Consider the following 7,343-nt stretch of genomic DNA (forward strand, 5'->3'; position numbering starts at 1 on the left):
GTTAATTTTTGGAGTTATCATTTTGGATATTCCTCTTGTCATACTTTCATTTGCTTACTGGTCTGACTGAACAGTGAAAGCTTATCATGGGTGTTGCTCTTGCTGCGCTGCAGTGGATGGAGGAAAAAGACAAATGGCCGAAGCAGCAACAGTGGCCTCAACAACCAGAAGGAACAGCAGTTGGCACTCTGTGAAAACAACAAGTGAGGGAGCCTGCTGGATGCAATACAAGAGATGGAGAAATGAGGAGTTGCACTCGTTTTTGCTGTTCTCATAAGGTCATTACATCACTTCCTGCAATGGATCCAAGTCCTATGGGTGATGCTCCTCCCACCTATCACTTCATTTGCCACCTCCATCCAGGCCTTCTTAGTGAGGCTATTAAACATCCTGTTCCAAAACACATACCTCCAGGCCTTGACCTTTACCAGCAACTCTTCCGGGGAAGAGTCTGAAAACCTGGGGGCAACTTTTCTTCTTGTTCCTGTCACCTTCAATATCCAGTAGACTAAAAATTGAACGAATGGAGCCTCCCTTTAAGAGATTCATTCACCTTTAAGTATTTTGCCTCAGTATTCCCACAACCAGGCAAAAACAGAGGACCATAAGACAAAATAGCAGAAGTAGGCCATTCAACCCATCGAGGTGGCTTTCCACCAATGTGAATGACTAGCCAGTCAGTGTTCACATTATAATGAAACTCGGTTGTTAAATCTTGCTTGCTACTTCCCTCACTAATTTTAAAAGCCTCCTCAAAAGCTTTTCAAACCATCATCTCTTCCAGCTCTTCACTGTAACTTTCTCCCCTGTGAAGCATCTTGAGAATTTTTTTAATGTTAAAGGCGCTATATAAACTCACGATGTTAAGTGCTAGCTTTGTACGGAAGCATGTCTAAACATTGCATTCTATTCATTGCCTATGAATCTGAAGATCGGCTGTAATAAGAAGAGTAGAAACAGACTGCCTATCATGTAATGGGATGGGAGGAGAGTGAAGATAGAACATGGGTAAGTGCTTGGGATTGGGTGTGTGTGAGGGGTTAAATGGGAAAAATTCAGAGCACGTCAGGAAGCCGGCTACAACCCGTCGGCTTCTGGTTTGCACTGAGGTGGGATAATGGAGGTTGCCAACCTGCGCCCAGGAGGAATGTTGGCATTTTAAATATGTTGATGAGGCTGGCAGTCTCTGATCTAATCTACTTTGTGGCCGGGCTTGCCAACAAACGCAAGGAAAGCTTTGGGCAGAGTGCCTTTAGAGGACTGCTGGCGGGCCAGGAGGAGCTGGAGTGCTTCCTCCCAGCCCCTAGCCTTCTCCTCCGCCACCCCCCCCAACCCCACCTTGAGCTTCCCCCATCCTATCAGACACCACTCCATACAGGGATCCTAACAGTCATGGCTCAGACCTACCTGGTCCTGAGGCCTGCTCAGGGTGCTCCCTGCCTGACAGGAGTAAGCCTGTCAATCAGGCTGACTTCCAGGGGGTGAACCTGTCAGGGTCAAAGGTGGACACTGGTAAGCTAAAACTCAGCAGCGTGTTGGGAATACTTCCACGTTTTCCTTCTGTGAGGGGAAAGGTCGCGTATGGCTCAGGATGTGTCAGTGTTCACTTTCAGGTTGCACCAACTCATGAAGAAAACTGCTGCCCTCTTGTATTTTAAAGTATTAAATAAATCATGTTATATGTGGTTGATGTCGACACTTGTATTTTTGTATTGCATTTCCATTTTAACAGGGTTTTTATTACGTTTATAAATAAAAGGTGTTGCCATTTTTTATCGATTTGGAAGGTATTTGATTGTGAATTATACTCAGCTTTAAATAATAGTCGACGCTCAAAGGATCAATACCAGCTAAACAAGCTAAATCCAATTGACACCTTGTGAAGCAGATATAATTTACTTTCAATAGGAGAAAAAGTAAAAACAAAATGCAATCATAAATGTCAAATAAATTTATAATTTAAAATGCTGGCTTGTAGTGTAACAAAATCTGAGTAATATTGTGGGTTCAGCTCTTCCTGCCAGCCATGGTTTGGTTGATCGCAGTCTGACCTCGTCAGAGGTTGTGGGTTCAAATCCCACTCCAGAGACTTGTAGGTTAATGCATCAGCGCAGGATTGAGGGAATGCTGCAATGTTGGGGCTTCAGCCTTTCAGATGGAACATTAAACAGAAGCCCATCTGGACTGGTGGGCATTAAAGCACTATTTTGAAGGAGAGCAAGGGAGGTCTCTCCGGCCATTTTTTATTCTTTGAGCAACACCACTAAAAAAATGACCTGGTCATTATCACATTGCTGCTTGTGGGAGCTTGCTGGATGAAAATTGGTTTCCTCATTTCCTACATTATAACAATGACTATACTTAGAAAGTACTGTGACTGAAAAGTGCTTTGGGACATCCTGAGGTTGTGAAAGGCACTATATAAAGTGTTTTGCTCTTTTAAGTGGTGAAATTTCAGTAAGTACAAAGGAAGTCTTTGTATTTCTGCAGACACAACACTCGCCTCCATCAGAATGGCATCCTTTGTTCAGCTTTGGATAACGTCTATAGGTGGGCCACGTGCATTCAGGCTTTATAGTGTTAGCGTTGACTTTGAGATCCCATTTTTGGATTATCTTTGGGACACAGCTTTGCTTTGGGGTCAGCTTGGGATTCAACTTCAGGATTTGGAACTGTGCCGGTTTGTTGTGGCCTTTCATCAAATTCAGACACGAATGGGTAGACCATGACGGCGCAATAGTGCACAAGCTGTGATAGTGAGCTGCTAGCCTGTTTCACACCTCCCTCGATTTTTTTTTTCTGTTGCCATCAATGGAAATAAAATTGAGAGATGTCTAAAGGGCTGCCAGCGTGCTTTCATCGGCACAAAGTCAAGATCTATACCACGAGTATCGAAATGAGTGTGATTAAAAGATACAAGGACATTCTGCTCCCCATGCAGCGCAATGCTTGCCTGCTGTTAAGAGATGAGGAAGGTCATTCGGATGATTTTTTTCTTTCTTGTCAGCCATTCAAAAAGAAATAAAACAACCTTATTACTGCAATCAACTGGGTCTTGAATGACAGTAGGGTTTTTGCTCTCGCTGAAAATCGATTTGAATTGTTGAATTAATCATGTCTGAAGAAATTGTTCCTGACACCAGTCTTTTGCTGATTTGAATGTATGTTTAACTTGAAGTATTGCTCGGGACTTAACCTTATCTACAGATCTCGTACTCTCTTGAAAGCCTTCCTTCTGCACCTCCTTACAAGGCTAAAGAGCTCCAGTATCTCTCATCTTTCCTCACAGCACAACTCTGAATCTGGGAAGCAGGCTCCTGGCTGTACTTTTCACTGTCTCCAGGGCTTAAACATTCCCCAATATATCTTAGCCAGAACAGACACCAATGTCATCTGCTTCATTGTAACTGGTATTAAGGGTTAATGTTCTTCCATGATCCCACCTGAAGTCAAGTTGTTCCCACCAGTCTTGCCCTCAATTTTCTTCCTCCCTGCCTTCCCTCCCTCCTACCCCAACAAACTGGGGAGCTGGCTGATCATCCGTTGCCTGCCACACGTAAATGTTAACAGCAACAACTTGCATTTATATGGCAACTTTAACATAATAAAACGCCCCAAGGCACTTAACAGTATCATTATCAAACAAAATTTGACACTGAAGGACATAAAGAGAGAATAGAGCAGGTGACCATAAATTTCAATGAAAGTTTTAAAGGAAAAGAAGGAGGTAGAGAAGATGAGAGGCTTAGGGAGGGAATTCCAGAGCTTAGGACCTAGGCAGCTGGAGGCCAATGTTGAGGCAATGAAAATTGGGAATGTGCAAGTGGCCAGAAATGGGGGAAGTGCAGAAATCTTGGAGGTTACAGGTGGTTAAATGATGATGGGGAGAAGGGCCCAGAAACCCACCTGATTTCCCTGTCTTCTGTTGCTACTGCCAATGACCCTAGGAGACAGTTGGCAATAGTTTCTGGGACAGGACAAAATTCCTGCTGGTTCTTCATTTTGATGGAAAGGGCCCAGTCGATGGCCTAAAAGAAAATTTCTTACTGATCGTCATGCCTCTTCTATTGGGCATGTTCCTCTTCTGGAACTGTTCTCCTTTGAAGGAGAAGCTTTCTAAATTATCATAAGAGTAAATTAGGAGAAACTATTTTGGCCGAAATGTCACCAACCAGATTTAAAGTCAAAAGTAAAATACTGCCGACGCCGAAAAGCTGAAATACAAACAGAAAATGCTGGAAAAATTCAGCAGGTCTGGCAGCATCTGTAGAGAGAGAACCAGAGTCAACATTTCGAGTCCATATGAATCTTCTTCAGAGCTTTCATCCGAAAATACTGGAAGTACTTGGCAGGTGAGGCAAAACCTGTGGAGAGAGTTAATGGCCAGAATCTTCTGCCCTCTCTCAGCGGCATGTTTGGAGGCAGGGAGGACATTTAATTGGACAGAAGAGTGGCCCATGGTCAACCTTTCCGCCCTGCCTCCAATTGAGGTCCTTAAGTGGACAATTAATGACAATGTGAGGCCCTCATCCTGCCACTGCTGGTATTAACCCAGGTGCAGGGGGGCTTGTCACCATGTGGCGTGCACGACAAGTAAATCTGGGTGGGCTGCTTGTCATCTCCTGGGGTGGGGGGGGGGGCGGTTGCGGGGACAACCCTCCTTCGAAGACACTCGGTGCCCGATTGAGGGACCCAGCATTGGGAAGGGTGCCTGCTGAGAGCCACCCCTTTGCCCTTGCTGCATGTTCAAGAAAGGGTACGAGGAGAAGTATACATTTTTTTTTATATCAAATAATAATCATACTGCCTGTGGTATTATGACTCACTTTAAAGTTGATCAATAAATAAACCTTTGAAGTTGTAACCTCCAAATTGAATATTGTACTATGAATTAATTAGAAGCCTAAGGCGCTTCTAGTAGCATATAACCAATTAAACAAATAAGTAGGAGATGGAATGGATTAACCACAATAATTATTTTGTATCAAGCATGCAATTAAATGCCAATTGACATAGAGTTTAATACCTCCTCTCTGCAAGGAAAATACTTAGGCACAAATATGCCATGAATATTCTGTTACATATGAAAGCACTATTGTTTGTAGAACAATTAAAATTCATTAGCATGACCGTGTTGAAATCAGCGTAAAATTCCAGAAATTGCACACAATGTACAATTTGAAAAATCACACAAGAACAAACATAATCCACTGGCCTATCTAACCTCTTCCAGATAGTTCTGGTGCCTTATGCATCATGATTCAGACACTCCTTACCCACTCAGAATCATTTAATCTCCTGAGAGAGGCGATAATTCAGGTTAAAGCATAGGCCAATTAGGGCAAAACACCCTGGAAAATCCATCTCTGATCCCTTTAGATGAAATTAATTCAGGAGATCATGGGCGGAATTTTATGCCGGCAGGATTTTATAGTCCTGTCAAAGTCATCGGACTTTTGAACGGCTCACCGCATTTTATGGCCCCAGCCCCATAAAATTCCTTAATTTACTTAACATTCCTTAACATTACTTAAGGAGGGACATGTTTGTATTGGAAGCAGTTCAAAGAACGTTCACTAGGCTGATTCCTGGGATGAGGGGTTTGTCGTATGAAAAAAGGTTGAGCAGGTTGAGCCTGTACAGATTGAAGTTTAGAAGAATGAAAGGTGATCTCATTGAAACATATAAGACCCTGAGGAGGCCTTTCAGGGTAGATGCTGAGAGGATGTTTCCCCTCATGGGGGAATCTAGAACTGGGGGCACGGTTTCAAAATAAGGCTCCCATAAAAGATGGAGATGAGGAGAAATTTCTTCTCTTAGAGGGTCATTAGTGTCTGGAATTCTCTTCCCCAGTGAGCAGTGGAGGCTGGGTCATTGAATATATTCAAGGCTGAGTTTGACAGATTTTTGACTGACAAAGGATCAAAGAGTGATGGCAGGCAGGCAGGAAAGTGGAGTTAAGCCCACAATCAGATCAGCCATGCTATTATTGAACGAGGGAGGAGGCTTGATGGGGCGAATGGCCTACTCCTGCTTCTATTTCTTATGATTTTATGTTTAATGTTCAAGGTGTCATCTCTCAAATCTTTGAACATCTGTAGTGCAAAAGTTAGTGATTGACTGAAATAAGCATTTTTCTGTGGTATTACCATACTTGGCTGCCTAACTTGGAACAAATCAAAAGCTTTTTACTTGATTCTCAGAATGTGAGTGATAGCTGGCATTTGTTTCCCGTCCTGCCTTGCCTTAAGAAGTTGACGATGTAGGACCGTCTTCTTGAACCACTGATATGGCTGAGTGACTTGCTAGACCTCTCCAGAGGTCAATGTTAAGAGTCAACCACACCGGTGTGGATTAGCATCATATAGAGAGTAGGCATGGTAAGGATGACAGTTTCCTTCCCTAAAGGACATCAGTGAACTAGTTGGGTTTTTTTTAATGAGAATCCATCTAGATGGACACTTGTTACTGACACCAGCTTTCTTTTCCCAGATTATTAACTGAATTCAAATTCTGAAATTGCCATGGTGGTGTTTGAACTCTTGCTCTTTGAATAATTAACCTCAGCATCTGGATGATTAGTCCAGCAGCATAAACATTACGCGATCCTACCTGCTTAAAAAAAATTCTAGAAATTCACTATGGTTCAATGAGAAATGCCTGGTTTGGTGGTGGAGGCAGAAACCCTCAGCTCATTTAAAAGGTACCTGGATCTGCACCTAAAGTGCTCTAACCAGCATGGCTACAGACTAGATACTGGTCCTTTTCACAAAAAAAGGAAAGAAACCGGATGGACCAACTGGCATCGACCGGAAATGACAACAGCAATTTCAGCCCTGTCGACCCTGCAAAGTCCTCTTTACTACCATCTTAGGGGGCTAGTGCCAAAATTGGGAGAGCTGTTTCACAGACTAGTCAAGCAACAGCCTGACATAGTTTTCCTCATGGAATCATACCTTACCGATAATGTCCCAGACACCACCATCACCATCCCTGGAGAGGCCCAGCAGAGGTGGCGGCACAGTGGTACGCAGTCGGGAGGGAGTTGCCCTGAGAGTCCTCAACATCGACTCCAGATACCATGAAGTCTCATGGCAGCAGGTCAAACATGGGCAAGGAAACCTCCTGCTGATTACTATGTACCACCCTCCCTCAGCTGATGAATCAGTGCTCCTCTATGTTGAACATCACTTGGAGGAGGCACTGAGGGTGGTAAGGGAACAGAATGTACTCTGGGTGGGGGAGTCAATGTTCATCACCAAGAGTGGCTCGGTAGCACCACTAATGACCAAGCTGGCTGAGTCCTAAATGACGTAGCTGCTAGACTGAGTCTGTGGCAGGTG

The sequence above is a fragment of the Cetorhinus maximus genome, chromosome 8 (genome assembly GCF_964194155.1).
Source record: "Cetorhinus maximus chromosome 8, sCetMax3.hap1.1, whole genome shotgun sequence".
NCBI classification, from domain to species: Eukaryota; Metazoa; Chordata; class Chondrichthyes; order Lamniformes; family Cetorhinidae; genus Cetorhinus; species Cetorhinus maximus.